We start from the raw sequence: 21,620 nt of genomic DNA on the forward strand, positions 1-21,620 counted from the left end.
ACTGCAACGCACATTACAAACTGATACTTGCTACAACTGTTTACAATTCTGGTTAAACTTTAAAGAGTTTACTAGTTATCTGTTACATAACACTATGTGGTATGTTCCAGCCAGCAAAACTGGTTCTTTTTACATTGATTTATTGTCTGCAGACGTTGAATTGTCTGCAGAATGTATGTATTGTCTGCAGAATGTAAAAAAGACCAGCTTTGCTGACTGGGAAGAGCTTGTGCGATCAATGCATTTTTCTGCAAACTGCGGCAATCGGACTTGTTTTCATCTCACCGATCTCTGTGACGTCACAACGCGAACTTTGGCCGTTGAAGTTTTTGATTCAAGCGTGCTATTTTTAGCCTACCAGCTTTGTAGTTTTGAGAACGGAATGTGGCCTACAAAAATAGGGGTATTGTAGAAAAACACAGCTCACACTTATTGTTTGTTTTGAAATCGCAAAGATTTTTTTTTCAAGTTTTTTGCGCTGTCTGGTAAAATAATTAATTTGCAGTGTTCTTCAATTGAACGAAACTGCACAAATGAAATTACGCACTGCATTTCACAACAGTAGTCTACTTTTATTCAGCAATTTAAAAAAAATTCTCCAAAGTTTTCTGGTTTATAACTTTTGGACATGTTTCCCTCTCAAGCCGAAATAATTCGTCGACGTCCATTCCTTGGAAGGCCAGTCGCCGACGGATGACATCAAAAGCATTTAAACTTCTTTATTAGGAAGTGTGATTATTCTTTTTGTTTGCTCTTCTGTTTTAATGAAACCCAGCTGTGCGAAAATTGGTTGTTTGCAGTGCGATGTCTAGCACATAAGATTATGGCCTGGGATTACAGACACTTGTCTTTGTTTTGATCGCTTGCGTCTGTCACACCTTTGCTTCATTTCGCCTTTGAAAATTGCAGACAAAAAGAGACATTCTCTTTTTGCTTATGGGTACAATTATACGATTAAATGAATGAAGTATGCAAATGTGAAGCAAATCCTGATGCTTTTATCCGACTTATTCTTTTAAGCGGTATACGCTTAACCGATATTTACGCTTAACCTGCTGCAAGAGCCCTAATGTGCTGCAATTCATCACATTTAGAAGAAATTAACAATTTTTACAATGGTATTGTTCATGCCCTGGCCAGTGCTTCCCATAACTCATTCCAACGCAGTATTTGCAGCAACAGAAGGTTCTCTGTATGCGGTTGGAACACAGCGGGGTCATTCCATTATAATTCAACAAGTGAAGGCAACCCGACCCTCTTGGATTTTTTTTGTTTTTAAATATGTTGATGTGCATGAAATTCTGAATGCAACAAAAAAAAAAATTATGAAAATTGATCAACCGGTTCACTAGATATGCCATTTTGAAATTTGTTGATCACTTGGTGGTGCTAATGAGTTCTCATACATAAAAATGTCATTTGTTGCGTCCCCTGAAGATAGAGAGGTGATCAAACATTCGATTTCACTATTTTTAAGGATGAGTATTCCAAAAATGCAAGTGTTTTCTGCGTATTACTATCACAAAAAAAGTTATAGCAACTTCTATTGTTTCTAGGTGGTCGCAAAAAGACACCCAAAAAGCCTTGTGGGAATCCACGTAGAGGGAAAAAGATTTTTTTGTAAGATAGTCAAAGATGTCTTTTATTGCAAAAAAGAAAAAAATTAGAGGGGTTTTTTGTTATTTTTATTTAATATCATTTTAAAGTAAAGTATGGTTTTTCACAGAATTTGTCCATTTCCAAGCCTTACATTGTTGCTATTGTCATGTAATAATAGGCACACCAATGACATCATAATGGTTATTATTTTTTAACAATCAGCCTGTTAGTTGAGGTTCAAAATGGCTGCTCTTTTAAACCTGACTGCTTCTCTATTGTGTTTTCTGTCTGAGAGCCCCCTGTGTAGGTTAGTTAGTGGGTGTTGTGAGTAGAAGGTATTGAGATGGAGGATTACACTGTTGGAAAAAAAAGTAGTAATAATTATATACTTGTCATTTGAAATGGTACCGTATAGCAGTAAAGACGGCTACAGAGCTTTGTCTGACCTTTCTGAAACTGAAACAAAGTTAGTTCTATGGAGATCTGGGATTGAACTTGAAAAAGAGGAAAAGCTACCAATGTCAACAATTTGCAATCATCATTTTGCTTACTTTCTAAAAAAATAATCGAATCATTAAATATTGATTTCAAATGATAAGTACTACTACTTTTTTTTCCAACAGTGCAATCCTCCATCTCAATACCTTCTACTCACAACACCCACTAACTAACCTACACAGGGTGTTCTCAGACAGAAAACACAATAGAGAAGCAGTCAGGTTTAAAAGAGCAGCCATTTTGAACCTCAACTAACAGGCTGATTGTTAAGAAATAATAACCATTATGATGTCATTGATGTGCCTATTATTACATGACACAAGAGCAACAATGTAAGGCTTGGAAATGAACAAATTCTGTGAAAACCATACTTTACTTTAAAATGATATTAAAAAAAAAAAAAACACCTCTAATTTTTTTCTTTTTTGTATATAATAAAATACATCTTTGACTATCTTACAAAAAAAATTTTTTCACTCTACGTGGATTCCCACAAGGCTTTTTGGGTGTCTTTTTGCGACCACCTAAAAACAATAGAAGTTGCTATAACTTTTTTTGTGATAGTAATACACAGAAAACACTTGCATTTTTGGAATCCTCATCCTTAAAAATAGTAAAATCGAATGTTTGATCACCTCGCTATCTTCAGGGGGCGCAACAAATGACATTTTTATGTTTGAGAACTCATCAGCACCACCAAGTGATCAACAAATTTCAAAATGGCATATCTAGTGAACCGGTTGATCAATTTTCATAATTTTTTTTTGTTGCATTCAGAATTTCATGCACATCATCATATTTAAAAACAAAAAAATTCCAAGAGGGGCGGGTTGACTTTTTGAAGAAAATCTGTTGAATTATAATGGAATGACTCAGTGGTGAGAAGTGCACACAGCACAGCTCGTGAGGCATACTTGACTTGGCTGGATCACGGCAAGACCAGACATGGCCCCATTTGCTCGCATATGTCCACTACAAGAAGACAATTTAAGCATGTCCTACGCCATTGTAAAAGACTGAAAGAAAAGCACAAAGCTGATCATGTGTTAGCAAAAAACATGGTGGCTGGATGCCCTACCAATGATTTCTGGAAGTGTATCAAGCATACAAAACAACATACATCCCTATCACTCACGGTAGGCGGAGAAACTGGCAGTGCCAATATAGCTAACATGTGGGGAGACCAGTACAGTGCATTGTTAAATTCCTCAAATGATAACTCTAAAGCTGCAAAACATTTTGTAGCTAGTAGTATAGCAAATGAGAAGGCTTACGAAAACCATGGCAAATTTAAATGTACAGTTGACATTGTTAACCTTCTATTACATAAATTACCGCCCAACCGATCAGTAGGGACTGATGAAATTTGTGCAGAACACCTCTCTTATGCTCATCCCATAATTCATCTCTATGTTAGCTTATTATTTAACATGTGTATCTCCCATGGATTTGTACCTAATGCATGCATGAGTACTATTATTGTCCCTATTGTAAAAAGTAACAAAGGTGATATTTCTGATGTTTCTAATTATACAGGGTGCGGCAAAAGTCCTTGGACATATTTTGTAAATTAATTTAAAGTAGGTTTTAATCTGTTTACCTCGTTGCTATTGTTCGATATGGAATGTAATAAACCTTATCTTTCGTGAAGCCATTATTGAACTCCAATGCGCTGGAAAGACAAACTCTGAGATTGTAAAGCTGACTAAAGCTCCCAGATCAACAGTTTATCACACTGTGAAGAGATTTGAGGAACTTGGAAATGCTGCAGATCGACCTTGAAATGGAAGACCACGAAGCACTCCAAAGCTCGTGTTAGGCGCAACCCAAAGAGATCCATGAGGGGAATGGCTCATGACATGGATGTGAGTAAAAAAACCATGACAAGAGTTGTTAAAACTGAGTTGAAGTTGTCGCCTCTCAAAATGCAAACCTGCCAGTACCTCACGGATCTGCAAAAAGAAAAACGATTGACTCGAGCGAAGATTCTCTTCAACAAACTGAAAGATGGTATGGACACAGATGAAACAGTGAACACAAATTCTTACATCGAGTTGATTTTGACTCCTGCACTTCAAGAGGCCAAGAAACACTTCAAGGAGAGGCCATTCACATTCCAGCAAGATGGAGCACCATCACACACGTCAAACAAAACCCAGAAATGGTGTCAGGACAATTTCCCAAGTTTCTGGAGCAAGCAACTTTGGCCCCCTCATCACCAGATCTGAACCCCATGGATTTTTCTGTTTGGTCAATTTTGGAGGCAAATGCTTGTGCTTCGTCTCATGGGTCTGTGGATGCTCTGAAACACTCCTTGGAAAAAGCGTGGCTCAAAATACCCAAGGAAACCCTGTGTAACGCTGCTAAGAGTTTCCGTAAGAGACTTGAACTTGTTATTCAGGCAAGAGGAGGTCATATTGAATGAAATTTTGTAAATATGTTGCAAACTGTCTTCTCTAATACATGTTAAAATTTTATCTTGTTTCATTAACTTTTAAAAGAATTATTCAATTTTTAAGTTGTCCAAGGACTTTTGCCGCACCCTGTAGGCCCATTGCTATGGCAACTATTATGTCCAAACTGTTTGAAAAATTTATTCTGTACCACATAGAACCGTTTTTGCAAACCACTGATAATCAATTTGGATTTAAGTCCAAGCACAGCACTGATATGCGTGTAACTGTGTATTCTTGTTAAAACAAGCCATTTCTCAGTATGTACAACATGGAAGCCCGGTATTCTCGGTATTCCTAGATGCATCCAAAGCATTTGATAGGGTGTGCCATTATATACTTTTTGAGAAATTAATCCAACGTAATGTTCCAATGGTATTTGTCCGTCTACTCTTCTACTGGTACACCCAGCAGACCATGTCTGTTAGATGGGATGGTTGCTTCTCAGCAATATTCCAAGTCACTAATGGTGTGAGGCAAGGAGGAGTTCTTAGTCCCTTCTTGTTTAATGTATACATGAACGATTTGTCAAAATTGCTTAATAACTTAGAAATTGGCTGCAGTATTGGTAATTATTGTATAAATAATCTTATGTTCGCTGACGATCTTTGCTGTTTAGCTTCCAGTATCAAAGGTCTGCAAAAACTCAATGACAAATGTGATACATTTGCAACTACGCATAATATTGTGTTTAATTGTTCTAAGACTGTTGGATTGATGTTTTTGACTAAACAACTCAGGGGAAAACTCCAGCCTACAATCAGACTTGGCAAAGAAAGTGTTTCTTTTGTAGAAAGAGTTAAATACCTTGGTGTTATTCTTACCAATAACTTGTGTGATAATGATGACATTGCAAGGCAAACCAGATCTTCATACTGCATAGCAAACATGCTCAGATATAAATTCAACAAATGTAGTGTTCTTGTAAAAAATGTGCTTTTTCGCACCTACTGTTCTGCATTTTATGCTTCTCCCCTTTGGTGTAATTATTCAATATCAGCTATTAATTGTCTGAAAGTTGCATATAACAACTCGTTCAGAATTCTGTTTAAATTGCCTAAAATTTGCAGCATTAGTCACATCCAAGTAAACCACAACGCGAACACTTTTTATGCCCTGCTACGGAAGAGCATTGCTAGCTTTGTACTGTAAATCGGTGTTGCAGCTCTTCTAACTCCTATATATCAAAGTGTTAATGACCTCTGAGTGTTTCGTTCGTTCAATGTATTTACAACATTATAACCGTACAATGCTTGTTGTTTGATTTTCTATTATTTTATTTGTATGTGTGTGCTGGCGACCTGGCGTGTTTCTATGGACCTCTATCTTCTGGTCTGAACCAAATAAATAAATAATAAAACGCACGGATCACGTGTTTTGTTGTTTGAAGAGAAGCGCAAACAAGAACCACGCACTCTAAACGATCAAACGACATAATACGATAATATTTTCGCACTGGACAGTCGGACCAGTGCGAAACGATTCGTACTGGTCCGCGGGGAACATGCACTAGACATTGGCCAGAGGACCAGTGCTAAGATCGAACCCTGCCTTAAGTTACAAAATCTGAACTAGGCTAGCATCAGGGTCATTCCATGTCAAACGTCCCAGAAAAATGGCAAAAGTTAACAAACCCTCTCAGATTTTATTAAAAATTGGTATTCTTATAGAACTTTTCACCACGATTCTGAAAAACTAGGCAGTGGCTATTCGACCGGCTACGGTCTTTGAATCTGAAACAATATTTGACCAGTCATGACGTAGCCTATTCTTTTTCTCTTTCAAAGCAAAAGATGAGAGAAGAAAAAAGTGCCTGTATAAGTTCTAAATTGAACAATTTTATTCAATTGAGTCTGTGGCGTGTGCGATTTTTCTCGGGCTGGTGTTCGTGAGTGAACGAGTTCGATACCATCCCGAAGCGCTTTTTCTTTAACTAAATTTTGACCCAAAGTGAACTCAATCGTTAGGCTGCTGCATTTTTGTGGTCAATTTTTAATTCGAGTAGCTTTTTTACGTCTTTTCAAATAGTTAGTTTGGTGGCTGTAAAAAGTTACTTGTTGAGAGCAAAACCAAACTAACTTGTTGAGAGCAAAAATGTAATGCGTCGTTCGGCAAACACGGTCACATCCTCTTACGACGAACGGAAACTTACTCAGAGAAATTCTTAAATTCTAGCAAATTAAAAATACTCTAACTTTATTACGGTACTTCAATTCAATTAAATATCACTTATATTTGAAAGGCAGTGGCTATTTGACCGGCGCTGGTCTTTGAATCTGAAACACTACTTGACCGGTCATGACGTCACTATATAGACACTTCTTTCTTTTTCTCTTTCAAAGCAAAAGACGAGAAGAGTGCCTATATAAGTTCTAAATTTGACAATTATGTTCAACTGATTGGGTGGCGCGTAGGATACGTCTCGGGTTGGTGTTCCAGAGGGAATGAGTTTGATACTACGCGAAAGCGTTTTTTTTTTTTTTTAATTTTTTGTTCGTCATAAGAGGATGTGACCATGTTTGCCGAACAACGCATCACATTTTTGCGTCGTTTGGCAAACACAGTCACATACGTACTCTTATGACGAACGGAAAATTATCCAGAGAAATTCTCAAATTCAAGAGAATTAAAAAACTCTGACTTTATTACTCATAGTTGAAAAGACATAAAAAATTGGGCTGTAGGCTTCTGAAATTAAAAATTGATCACAAAAATGCAGCAGCCTAACGATTGAGTAACTTCGGGTCAAAATTTAGTTAAAAATTAAAAAAAAAAAAAACGCTTTCGTGTAGTATCGAACTCATTCCCTCTGGAACACCAACCCAAAACGTATCCTACGCGCCACCCAATTAGTTGAACTTAATTGTCAAATTTAGAACTTATATAGGCACTCTTCTCGTCTTTTGCTTTGAAAGAAAAAAAGAAAGAAGTGCCTATATAGTAACGTCATGACCGGTCAAATAGCCACCGCCTATTTGAAAAGACATAAAAAAGCTACTCGAATTAAAAATTGACCAGAAAAATGCAGCAGCCTAACGATTGAGTTCACTTTAGGTCAAAATTTAATTAAAAAATAAAAACGCTTCGGGATAGTATCGAACTCATTCACTCGCGAACACCAGCCCGAGAAAAATCGCACGCCACACGGACTCAGTTGAATAAAATTGTTGAATTTAGAAATTAAATAGGCACTTTTTTCTTCTCCTCTCATCTTTTGCTTTAAAAGAGAAAAAGAAATAAGAATACGTCATGACCGGTCAAATAGTGTTTCAGATTCAAAGACCGGAGCCGGTCAAATAGCCACTGCCGAAAAAATAAGTCTGAGACAAATCGGTCAAGAATTGACAAAGTTATCGCCAATTTAAATTTGGGTTCCGTGAGGGGGGTACCTGCATCATGCAATACGATTGATTGAATCTTTATCCTCAAACTGGGAAAGCTTCTTGCAGAGCTTAATCCTGGCGGTTTTGCATACTTGTAGAGGCTTTGAATCGCTGACGCAGGCTGGGTCACCGAGATTGACAGAGTGAAGTTTCCGATTGTTGAAGTCTTGTTGCCGGGGAACTATTCCATCCACTAGGTGCCGCTGAATGGAGAGCAGTCCTTAACGTGCGTTGCTCAAGCGCACACCCCGAGAGTCGAACCAGCGCCGCTTGATCTTGAAGCTTCTTCGTTCCAGAAGTGACGATAGTCTAACTAAATAGCCTACATAGCAAGTGCTTAAAAATTTATTTAAAAAATATTTGTACCGTATATGAGTTAACACAAGAGCTACATACCAACAACACACAAACTAAACTAGTCTGACCTATTCTATCTTACAGATCACTAGCAAGTAGCCTGGTATTGGTAAGTGATGCAGACTACTACTACAGTATCATAGCCGATGCGTTCTTTGATGAACTAGATGCTCAGTTCGTAAATTCTTCCAATGTTCCCTTTGTCGTGCAGTGTCCCAAATTAGAGAAAAGACTACGATACCCTAAAGCAGCCCACAGAAAACGGTGCTCTTCCACAAGACGCCCTGTTGGTCAACCAGACAAAATGATGACGTCACACACATTGGAATGGACTATTATGAAGGAAGAAAAGCGGGGTGAAATTGCAATAAAACACACCAGAAGGAAATTGTCTCCCATTTATTGATTTGTTGTTGCGATCGTTGAAAAGCACAAGCATGGATCTAACCAACTAAGTTAATACAAAGTCCCAAAATACTACTAGCTCTATCTGGTGGCCACCTAAACTTGACCAAATTCAAACCATTATCAAAGTTTATTTGCAATGATAAACACATTAAACGACAACCAAATAAAAGAACATGTTACTGTTTATTGAAGGGCTAACTTTAATTTTTATATCTTATTCAATATGCGCGCAATCGTTGTTCGAAGACAGCCCCCCAACGAAGCTTTTGGCCAATGCATTTCAATGGCGAATCGATCGTCTTCCAGTTCACGCCCTGCATGTTCACGATAATTAATTGTCTCCCATTTATTCACTTCTTGCTCAATTTCAACAGATTTGCTATCGTTGAAAAGCACAAGCATAGATCTAACCAACTAAGTTAATACCAAGTCCCAAAATACTACTACCTCCATCTGGTGGCCACTTAAACTTGACCAAATTCAAATCATTATCAAAAGTTTATTTGCAATGATAAACACATTAAATGACAACCAATTAAAAGAACATGTTACTGTTTATTGAAGTGTTTAACTTTCATATTTATATCTTATTCAATATGCGCGTAATCGTTGTTCGAAGACAGCCCCCCAACGAAGCTTTTGCCCATTGCATTTCAATGGCGAATCGATCGTCTTCCAGTTCACGCCCTGCATGATCACGATAATTAATTGTCTCCCATTTATTCATGTCTTGCTCAAGTTCAACAGATTTGCTATCGTTGAAAAGCACAAGCATAGATCTAACTAACTAAGTTAATACCAAGTCCCAAAATACTACTAGCTTCATCTGGTGGCCACCTAAACTTGACCAAATTCAAACCATTATCAAAAGTTTATTTGCAATGATAAAAACATTAAACTACAACCAATTAGAAGAACATGTTACTGTTTATTGAAGTGCTAACTTTCATTTTTATATCTTATTGAATATGCGCGCAATCGTTGTTCGAAGACAGCCCCCCAACGAAGCTTTTGCCCAATGCATTTCAATGGCGAATCGATCGTTTTCCAGTTCACGCCCTGCGTGATCACAATTCAATTCAATTCAATTTATTTTTTTTTGTCAGAATACAAAAGAAATGATATTGTGAAAAAGAAATACAGTAACAAAACCAACAAAAGGAAAAGGTGGCAAAACCATAATGGTTTAAGACGTGCATAAAAGGATCTAATATTGCGGTATATGCATCGATAAATATAGTTAAGCACGGCCACCAAACCTGATACATTAAAACAAGTAGATGAATAAGTTAAGAATCAGTCGCCTCCTCGTTCCTAAAACAACTGGAGCGTCAATTCTTAAAGCAATGAGAACACGACTGAACCCAACAACATCACAAAAACAAACTAATACACACACACATATTGTAATTACATAAGGGACTATCAAAACAAGGACTATTTACAGGTTTTATACAGAAATAAAGTGTTCGCAGCAACGAAATTAAGTAGCTTATAGAATGCAGAACAAATACACAATATGGCAGCTCATTATTAAGATAAAATAGTTAAAAAAGCTTTGTTTTTTAAATTAATTTCCAGCACATGTAAGAGCATAAGAAGTATGATGATATAGCAGCGTGTTTTTCGTATTGCCAATAAGAGTTGAATCATCTTTTATAGCGTCAGTGAAGGATGGAGTGTTTTGGTATCGCTAATGAGAGGTGGAGATTCTTAGGTAGTGCCGATGAAGGATGTAGTGTCTGAGCTGTTTCAAGCATCTTTTCCAAACCAATCTAAACAATAATCTTACGAAAAGTCAAGCGATCCTCTGAACAAACATAATAGCTTATAATAATCAGGGGGTAGTTAGATGCAAGCTTGTAGTAACTTAGTGATATATTCTTATCTGGCAATATAAAATTATGCAATACAGTATAGTAGCTTATTCATGGAAGAGTAAAGATAGTAATCATCATCCTTAACTATTCGGGTGTAATATATGATAAGATATAGCCTACGTATATTAAGATATGTTAATGTATAATAATATAGTAATATATGTAGGATAAATTTACAAAAGTGCATTTGGAAAGGCATGCTATGACAGGATTTGGTGTAACAATCAATAATACAGTCAGAAAATTAAAGAGTTACAGCATAGGTTGTTAGAGGTTGATTTTCAGAACGCAAGTGCTATTTCAGGTTACTGCAAAATATTGAAAAGGTTTCAATTTCAGTGACGGTTTTCGGGAGATTGTTCCACACTTTAACTCCACTAAACTGGATGGAATGTTGAGTCAGTCTTTTGGAGAAGTAGGGGAGGAAAAAGTTATTGTTGCTTCTGGTTGATATTGAGTGCAAATTGTTATTAAGTTGAAATAGAGAATTAAAGCATTGGGGTAAGTGATTGTGTTTGAGTTTGAACATAAATTTTGCAGTTTCTATTGTGTATAGTTCGTCAATTGTGAAAAAATTATGGGATTGAGAGTGATTTGATTCATGTTTTGCAATCATTTTTATAAATTTGTTGCAAATCTTTTGAAGTTTATTTAAAACAGTTACATGACCATGCTTCCATACACCAGTGTTGTACGCGTCAATGAAATAAATTGACGGCGTTAGCGTCAGCGCGAATTGCCTAAAAACTTTACGGCGTAAAGTATTGCGTAAGCTTTTAAAGAAATTGACGGCGTTAGCGTCAGCGCTAATTTCTATCGCTATTTTAGCCAGGGTCTCACAAAACGGAAGTATTGCAACCAAGTTTAGGCGAACAATGGCTATAAATAAAGAGCAGGTTTTATGTTTTGAGACGGTATTGTAATTAGTTGCTTAGCTTATTAGTTATTTACTTGTAGAAACACAAGCATTTCAAAACGTTTGTCTGACAATCTGCTGCGTTTGGGACGCATGATGTCCTTTCCAAGTGAAAACATGTGTTCCACAGTAGCGCTGAATGGTATTGGTGTGTTGTATTTCAAGAACAAGTCTTGAAAACGTTTACTCGGAAAGGGATCACTGTTCCAAGCGTGCTGTGATGGTTTAGCATATATAAATCTTTTAACGAGGTCCACTGCACCAACATCGCTGTTTTCAAGGGTATAGAGCTCTTGAAATAATGTATCTTCAACCTCTGCGATGACATTCGTTGATTTTCCTCTTTATCTCTTTGATCCCTCCTTCTCGATACTGCTCACGATATGAGTGATCACCATTTGGCAAACTTCTTCCGCTTGTATTTTCCAGGTAGCCATTCCAACCAACGCGAAAACGGGTAATTCGGATGAGTCGCGATGGCCAAAATACATCGTGAAACTCTGATTGTGAAACGAGATTTTCCATGAAAACAAAAAATGACGCATAGCGCTTGACGCTTAAAATCGGCCAAATAGTTGACGGCGCTATCACTTCCGTCAACTAAAAAATAAATTGACGGCGCTAGCCTCAGCGTCAACAAAAAGTTGACGCCGTCAAATGACGCCGTCAAATTGACGGCGTCAACGTACAACACTGCCATACACTTATGCAATACCGGAGATTGCTTTCGATTAAGGAATGGTAAAGGCAAATCAGATTGTTGGTGTTTAAGTAGGACTTAACCTTGCAGATCACTCCAAAGTTTTTGCGAAGTTTTTGCAGTAAGGATAGCATATGGGGTTTCCATGACAAGTCTTCACTCAGCAGAATGCCCAGAAAACTGATAGTGTTGACACGTTCAATGGGTTGATGGCATATAGAGAGTGTGTAAGAGAGGTTTGAAAGTTTATTGGTATTATTGAATAACATATATTTGGTTTTTTTTACATTTAGTGATAGCTTATTTGCTGCTAACCAGTTGTTACTCCTGTCATTTCCTCATTCGCCATTTCGAAAAGTTTGTCATAATTTTTACTGCAAAAGAATAAATTGGTATCGTCAGCAAACATTATAGATTCAGAGTGTACTAAACATCTCGAAAAATCATTAACATAGATTAAAAATAGTAGTGGTCCAAGGATCGATCCTTGTGGTACTCCATAACATATTTCTTGTTTAGCAGACATTGAGTGAGATACTTCTACAACTTGAAATCTGTTTTGTAAGTAACTTCTGAACCAGTCATGGGCTATACCCCTAATACCAAAATAGTAAAGTTTGTTTAGCAGAATGTGGTGATCGATAGTATCAAATTCTTTGGACAGGTCCAAAAATATACCTAGTGTTGTTTCTTTTCTTTCAATTGCATTTGAAATTTTATCAACGAGATGTAATGCTGCATGACTTGTTGAGTGATTTTGTCTGAAACCAAACTGCTGACCATAGAAGAAGTCATTGCCTTCTAGAAAATTGTATATTCTATTGTACATTATTTTCTCAAGTACTTTTGAAATTGATGGTAATAAACTGATAGGTCGATAATTACTGCAGTCTTCTGGTTTTCCTTTTTTAAATACAGGTATTACTTTAGATGTTTTGAATGATGATATGAATTTGCCATTGGTTAAGGATAGGTTAAATATATGTGCAAGTGCAGTAAGTATATTGTCTGGGGAAGCTTTTATAATTTTTGTTGGTATTTCATCAATGCCACAACTTAGTTTGGATTGAAAGGAAGAGAGAATTTGCTTAATTTCAAGAGTGGTGGTGGGCTGTAATAAAATTGATTTACTAATAGGATTGGAAAGGTATTCTGAAAATTGTGAAGTTTTGTTTGGGATTTTATCAACTAGCTTTGAGGCAATTGAAGAAAAATATTCATTAAAGTAGTCAGCTTTATCTTTGTTGTGAGTTAAGATTTTATCTCCAGCAGCCAGACGGGACCATTTGTTGCACTTGCTTCTCCCTAATAGCTGATTTAAAACACTCCAGGTGCTTTTAAGATCATTTTTGTGTTTTAACAGAGCAATTTTGAAATGATCTTGCTTTTTGAGTTTCAGTGATCTAACATAAAAGTTTCTCAGAGCATTGTACCGGGATTTATTTATTTCAGATGATTTTCTAATGTACTTTTTATATGCAAGTTGTTTTTTTCTATGAAGTTCACAGAGTTCAGCATCATACCAACATTGGGTTTTCGTGTGTTTTACTGATTTGACAGGAAAACTATTTTTAAATAATTCGGAGTAATTGTTAAAAAACCTATTGTAAGCTGCATCAGTGTTAGTTTCTTCCATTATATTTTTAGTGTTAAGCTCTGATAGTCTTTTAACAAAATTACAGATGTTTGTGTTACTAAAGCACCTTTTCTCTTTGAAGTGGGAAAATTCTTGAATTAAACCTAATTGAGAGCATTGTATTACAGGCAGATGGTCAGCAATGCAGTCAACTATTATACCAGCATTTGTTTTGGCATTATAGACATTTGTCCATATGTGATCAATAGCTGTGGAACTGGATGAAGTAATTCTAGTTGGTTTAGTTATCAATGGATGGAAGCTGAATTCAAACATTGCATCAACATAGGCTAGTTACTAGTGTGACAGTTGTTATGGTCTAATAGATTGTAATTAAAATCGCCCATAATAAAACATTGTGCATTTGATTTTGATATTGTTTTTATAGTTAGAAGGAGTGTCTGCAGAAAATCAGAGTTGACAGCACAAAGTGATTGAGGGGATCTATAAATAGTACCACAAGTATCACGATAATTAATTGTCTCCCATTTATTCATTTCTTGCTCAATTTCAACAGATTTGCTATCGTTGAAAAGCACAAGCATAGATCTAACCAACTAAGTTAATACCAAGTCCCAAAATACTACTAGCTCCATCTGGTGGCCACCTAAACTTGACCAAATTCAAACCATTATCAAAAGAGACATTTTCAGTAGGGGTACGAAGAGTCATTCCGGGCCCCCCTCTCACTCCGGGCCCCCTTTTTCTTTAGCAAAGCGCGTGATTTTGCTCAGGCGTATTGCACACCATACAACATTTTACTGCAGAATTGGTCATCTGTGCGCAATAACAGCATCAGGCTGCAATAAAACTATTATTTAGTGTTTTGTGTTGTACATAGCCTATCGTGTGATCTGTCCCTCGCCAATCTGCGTAGGCTATCCTGCATTGAATTCGTATGTCAGTTGTTGATGCCGGTGCTGTTGAGAGGTGTCGCTTGTAGCTTACAGCTTTAATGCAAAATTTTCAAATTCATTCATTTATTTCTCTTAGATCTAGCCTATAATTAGTCCTGATGAGCACACTATGATTTGGTGTCGAAAACGTTGGATATAGTACCGTAGTTTTTTCTTGTTTTTTTTGTGTGTTTAATAAAAAATGTTAAATCCACTAACGTTACTGAGTGTTATATGTATCTGGTACAACAAGTCAAGCTCTCTACCAAGGCTCAAACATAACATCTTGTCAAAACATCATCAAATTAATCGTCTGACCAATAAGCTTTCTTCATTAACTTTTGTATTCACCACATGCCTAGCAGAGGTGAACGAAGTTACTTTTTTTTGACTCGGTTCCGTTCCTGCTCCAAAAGTATTGACTCCGGCTCTTGCTCCAACTCCGAAATTCATTTTGAAGTGAAATAAGCGTGAAACTACCTTTTTCAAATAATTTTTAAAAAACACAAAAAAGCCCAAAAACACCCGAGCTTTTTAAAAAAAGCCCGGGTTTTTCTCAACCCTGCTTTTGCTTCCCTATGTCCTCCCCCCCCCCGAACAGGAGAAAAACCAACTTTTACGATTTAATTTTGGGTGCTTTAAAACGGAACATTTTTGGACGTAAAGCATTAAATCACCACTTTGGGCCCCTAATTTGCGCGCAATGCACTCAATTACTTTTCCGGGCCCTTTTGCTACATTACGGGTCCCCCAGGACTAAAGGATAACAACATTTATGCTTGAATTTAGTCGTATAGAGTGGTTTTAATCATCATTTTTTCGCGTAAAGTATAAAATCACAATTTCGGGCCTCCCAACAATCACAGGCCTGGGCCCTCAAAGGTACGCCGTACCCTCAGTACCCCCCTCTCATAGGCCCTGGGTCTCCAAGCAAAACATTCAGATTGTAGGATGTGAAGTAGCATGGATTGAATAATGTTACCGGTTTGATAAATAAATAGAATGTCATTTTATTTTTGGACCATATTAGGGGAAGTTGGGGCAAGACGGGACGTGGCGCAGGACGGGACACCGTGGATATTTTTAAAAGTATTAGCTTTAACACCCTCTACCCATTTAGATGCTACAGGGTACCATGATTCTCAATGACTTGCAAAAAAAGAGATGTTCAGAGAAAAAACATGGTCGTGGCAGCAAGATAACTAATTAGAGGCTAGTTGCTATAAGAAATCTTATCAAAACTTTTCACATTTTAGTATGATTTCAGAAAAATCTGGAAGATGATACGTGGTCTAGAGATACAGTAATAAAAGTGCTTTTTAAGGTATCTGACTTTTTAGATGTGAGTTGCATATATAATAAACAAATAGAAAATTTCAAAATGCCAGTCATTGGAGCAAAACGGGACAGAGCTGCTTGGGGCAGGATTGGACATCTGTCCCGTTTTGCCTCACTGAAGATATCAATTTTCAATGATATGTTAGCCCAACTTGTCACGTAGGCAAGGCCTACTAGCTAGTGCAAATGCTAAGTTAACTAGTAACTTGAGAGGTAGGCACCTATTAGTAAGCTTTGCATCACACCCTCCATTGGGGCTACACCTACTATAAATGGTAGAGGAGAGGTTAAATGGATTTTGTTTATTGTAAAGTTGAAGCAGTTTTAGCATGCTGTAGCTAGCCAACATTTGTTAAAACAGCTATCGTTTTAGCAATAGGTGGCTTGACCGTAGAACATAAAATGGTTGTCACATAATTATGTTATTATCTCTTGATTGTTATTATATTATTATCTCGTTAAACTAAGTCAAAGCCTCTACAGACCAAAGGACCACCTTTACGGTCAAGTGGAGGACCACCTTTTTTGTCTCAAAATTCTATCTTTGACTTGAATAAACACAACTGAACAAGCAATCAAACAATTGTCTGTATTGAAAGCCTAAGATAGTTATTCTTTGTGCAAAAAATGGTGTCACGAAAACTGTTCTGCTTATAATTGGCGTGGCAATTTTGTACGTGATTTTTATGGAAAAAAGTAGTCTGTCATTTTGCCCTGATGTCATTATGTGTGCTGTAAATGCAAGTCATTTTTGAAATTACAAGATATTATGAGTGGATTTGTGGTTTTACAGTTGATTCCCTTTATAAACAATACTGTAATGAATTTTGGTGACAATGGGGCAAGATAGGATATGCGTCCCGTCCTGCCCTAGGTGTGGGGCAAGATGGGACAATTTTTTTTGTTAATTTTGAGGTCATGCGTTACTGACTGAGTCTCTATATCTTGCTGGTTGGTAGCGGCGTGCAATGGAAATAACATGATACCAAAGTTATCGATATTGATAAAAAGAAATTCTGCAAAACATCGATTAAAGTTAAGTGTCCCGTCCTGCCCCACCTTCTCATACATAATTTTATTTTGCATCCCAGGGATCTACTTGGACCACAAAAAGTTAAACCCAGTTAGGCTTAATACCGTATATATATTTTTTGTGCCACACAAGAATGTTTCACATTAATGATTTATTTAATTGCGACACAGACAGGTCTAAGAATGTAGATTAACCCTATTCGGACTGCCGGGTGGACGGGTTCTGTCCATACTTAAAACTTACATAAAAGCTACCGGTTCAAATTAACTGAAGTTTTATGACTTTTCCTAAAAATTATTCCTCTTTGGTTTAGTAATAAAATTACATTTTTGTGTAGTATAGTTTTTTAGTTATCAGCAGTTTTTGACACCCTACCCTCAAAATTGTCTGCAAAACTAGTAAAACATTAATCAGCGTGAAACTGAATAGGGATTAAGAGGGATTAATTCCATCACTGAATTTTGCGTAAGCAGTTGTCGGAGGAAAGTAGGTCATGCCATGGCCACCTAAAGATACGGCCTGATTTGTCACATTTTGCAGAAATTGTCAAGTTTTTCTAACTTTGGGCGAACGTTTAAATAAATTTTTCTAAAAATTAGACTTTTATGCTTTCTTTATTCTTTTTCCCAGATGACACAATAAGTTTTAACATCCTCACATGTTGAAAAACAAAGAAAATTTGATTTTGTAGATTTTAGTCAGACTGTTAATTTTCAATAACAGTCTGATTTTGCGTTTTTCAACTTACTTTTTTTCATTTGCTACTGCTTCCCCAAGGCAACAAAAAAGTTTTTTGTCATTAGGAAACCGCAAAAAGTAAAAACATCTCAAAAAATGTCAGTCAAGCACTCGCAGTAGCTATAATCAAAATCTGCAAAATGTGACAAATCAGGCCGCATCTCAAGGTGGCCATGGTCATGCCAAGAAAGTATGATTGGACCGTGCGTGCCTTTAACAAAGAGATTAGCGATTTCAAGGAGATTATGGCGGAGATGTCAGACAAATTTAAAAATAAGACTACTTTTAGCAAAAAAGCAATAGCAAAAAACTGGTAATGTGTGTCCATTTAAAATTTTAACCAGTTTGTCAATAATTTTTTCCTAACTTTCCGAAAAAAGCAACGTTTTTATATCAAAAGTTATTAGAAAATAAAAGTGTGGATGGAATAAGTCCACACGTCGAGCCATTAGATGCCAAAAATAGCTTGGTTCGAATAGGGTTAAAGTTAAGTCAGCCTTGTTTTGCTGTTTTAGACTACGTTTTATTGACTGTGTTTTCGTACACGGCCAAGTTGATTACTGTAGAGTTATTAGACTGCTCTACCTCAGAGATTATGAGTAATTTTGCGTTTTTGAAAATATATATGCAAAGCCAAATTTTGGGAAAATTTACAAAAATTTAAGCAAATTCTGTTCGCCTCCCCCAAAAATGTTTTACTCTCCTACGGCTATGCTAAAGACCGGCTGCTCTCTAGTAGCCTTCCAGTGTAGTCAGGGGTTGTCGTGAATCCGGGGTGGTAAAAGGATAGACCCCCGGCCCCAGAGGCTCATACGACGACGACAACAAGCAGTGTTTGCATTTGAAAAAGGTTGGAGATGTTGAAATTGGTCGTCTGCTACATTTTGAAAGGTTGAAAGAATTTAAAGATGCCTACACAGCAATTAAGTAATCCCAATCAATATTTTAATCTCCGACAGTTAGGCTAGTCAGCTTCCCATCTGATCTTCTGCAATCATTCAAAGTACGCTTTAGCAAGTTGCGTTAGTGCACTTGATTACTCATAGCACTTGATTACAATAGTATAGGCTATACGTTATATGAGTTTCGAGAGTTAGGCCTACCATACACAAAACTAGATTGCAGCAAAATGTATCCCACAGTGTTCTGAACTTCTGACTAATTATACCCAAATTTTTTTCTTCGCAGCAATAACTGGCTAGTTTTTTCGCCCAACTATTATACCGTACTATAAGAGTTTCGATGGCTACACAAAACTAGGTTGCAACAAATATGTGTTCCACACTGTTCTGACTAACTGTGCCCAAATTTTCTTCACAATTTGGCTAGAATTTTTTCCCAAAGTTTGTATACTATATGACTTTTGAGGGTTACCACACACTAAATTAGGTTGTAGAAAAATGTATCTCACACTGTTTTGACTAATTTTCCTTGCAACAAGAACTGGTTAATTTTTATGCCTAAAAGTTAAAGGCCTATACTAGGCTATATAAGAGTTTTGAGAGTTACACAAAATTAGACTGCAACAAAATATGTGTTCCAAGCTGTTCTGATTGAGTCCAAATTTTTTTTGCAACAATTTTGGCCTATTTTTATTGCTTAAAGTTCATACTTGAGTTGTGTCGTCATTCAAAGATATGACTATGCGAAATGCAAATATTTTATTCACATTGTTGAATTTCTTGCCAATTAGTGCATTTTTTAAAATATAAAATGCAGTTTTGATTAGTTTTTTAAAGCAAGAAGCTGAAAAGAAATGTAACTTTAATTAATCAACAAAATATCAAAAAAAATTCTGTCCAATTTTTTGCAATTTTGCCCGAATTATTAACAAATCGTAAACACATAATATTTATAATATTGTTCGGGGGCCAATGATATGTCACAAGCACAGTGAATACGGAGTTAAATTGCTAATAACTTAGCATTGGTACAATACCATAACAATATGGAAATAACTTTACCGAAAGTGTGTGTGTCTTGAATTATTTTATCCGTGGACCACCGAAAATTCTCTGTGGACCACTTGTGGTCCACCTGGACCACGTTGCTCTTCACTGGTTTATAGGATAACAAAGCAAATATAGCAACAAAGCAACTATTCCTCTAACAACCTTTACGCCGTGTTTCACCCATAGCCGAGATGATCAGAAGCAGTGGCGTATTTAGAAAGCTTATTGGGGGGGGGCAATACATTGTGTCAGTCAGCCGTGTAGCGGTCCAGAATCGCCACAAATACCAACATATGATATTTGAACGGCCCCATACTTTAAATCAAGAGCGATTCCGCAGAAGTAAGTTACTGTTCCAATCAATGAACCAACAAAAGATATCAAACACTTCAGAACATCGCATTAAACTACGGAAAATTTTCTTCGATGATGCTCCACCACCTGCAGAACGTACTGTTTCTGCTACTCATCTCTGGTCAATGTCGAATTGAACTCTGTCATAAGCGCCACTCCTCGTTCTGCCAAATCGTTTGTCATCCTCAGGGCAGAAACTGTTTCCTTGGCACTTCGGTATGCCTCATTTTCAGCCCAGTATTTAGGATCAAGGGTTAAGAAGCTTTTGTCTAGACCAAGTATTGTAAATAATCGTTCAGTTGCAGTAGTGCAGAAATCAGACAGTTTTCTCTCAGCATTATCGGTAGGTACCACGGCCTGGTTTGGCGGATCTTCGGATCCATGACTGTTTGCCATACTGCAATTCTACGAACCACTTCCCTCTTATCAATATCAGTGACTCTGCTGTTAAACAGTGCAAAGGCAATGAGACCTTCCGACAAGTACCACAGGTGTCTGGAGTAAGCCTTGAAGGCTAATTGAGATACTTCTCCATCAGCATACGTTGTTAAGTTCTTCATAAAATTCAGGTCGTTGAGAGGTGCCTGTATGGCTGAATCACAGCTGTACCAGTGGCCTATGTAAACACAATAAATAAGCACATGCGTAGCAATTGACTGGACATTTTGGGCTGCGTCTGTCTTCGGCCAGTGGTACAAAGGTCCAGTTGGAATTGCTTCCTGAACAGCCATATTTTAAGGGACTATATCGCTCGTGCCATCCATCTGGCTCGATGAAGTGCACCAGGGTAATGGAATTTGACACCTCTTTTCGGCACTCCGAGAAATATGATACTGAGTTCTAATAATTCGGCGTAATCGTCCCGAGGATGATTGAGATCCAGCTTGTCGGCCGCTAACTTCAGGATTTCTGCGCGGACAGGTTGTAACTGATCAGAAACAGCAGGATCGTCCAGAGATGTGCTGAAGTTTGCTTGATCTTTTTTTGGCCAGAAGTCGCGGAACCGAGCGAATAAGTCGATGACTGGGGACTTAGAAACAGCATCTACCAGGGAAAAAACTTTTTCAAGGACAATCTCCGACATGTGATGTCGACAGGCTAAATTCAAGAGTTGTTTCTTGAGAGAAGCTTCGATCAAAACACAGACTCCGTTCTGCCAGCCAGTGTTGACACTGATTGTGTCGAAACACGTTGCACGTACAAGACCCGCAATGCCCCAACTATATATTTCGGAGACCACTGCTTCAGCTTCGACGATTGATTTTCCCGATTCTAGTTTTGGTACAGTCAGAAGTTTGGTAACGTCTTTGCCAGACACTAAAATTAGCAAACGGTCTACTTTGATGTGATTGTATTGCTCATAATCACCCATGATCTTCCCATCCCAATGTATGGTCAGTGGGATGCAAGGGTCAAAAGCCTCCCAAATTTCGTAGGACAGCTTTTGGCGATAGATCTGGCGAGCTTTGTGAATTGAAC

This window comes from Aplidium turbinatum, chromosome 9, assembly GCF_918807975.1.
Source record: "Aplidium turbinatum chromosome 9, kaAplTurb1.1, whole genome shotgun sequence".
Classification (NCBI taxonomy): Eukaryota; Metazoa; Chordata; class Ascidiacea; order Aplousobranchia; family Polyclinidae; genus Aplidium; species Aplidium turbinatum.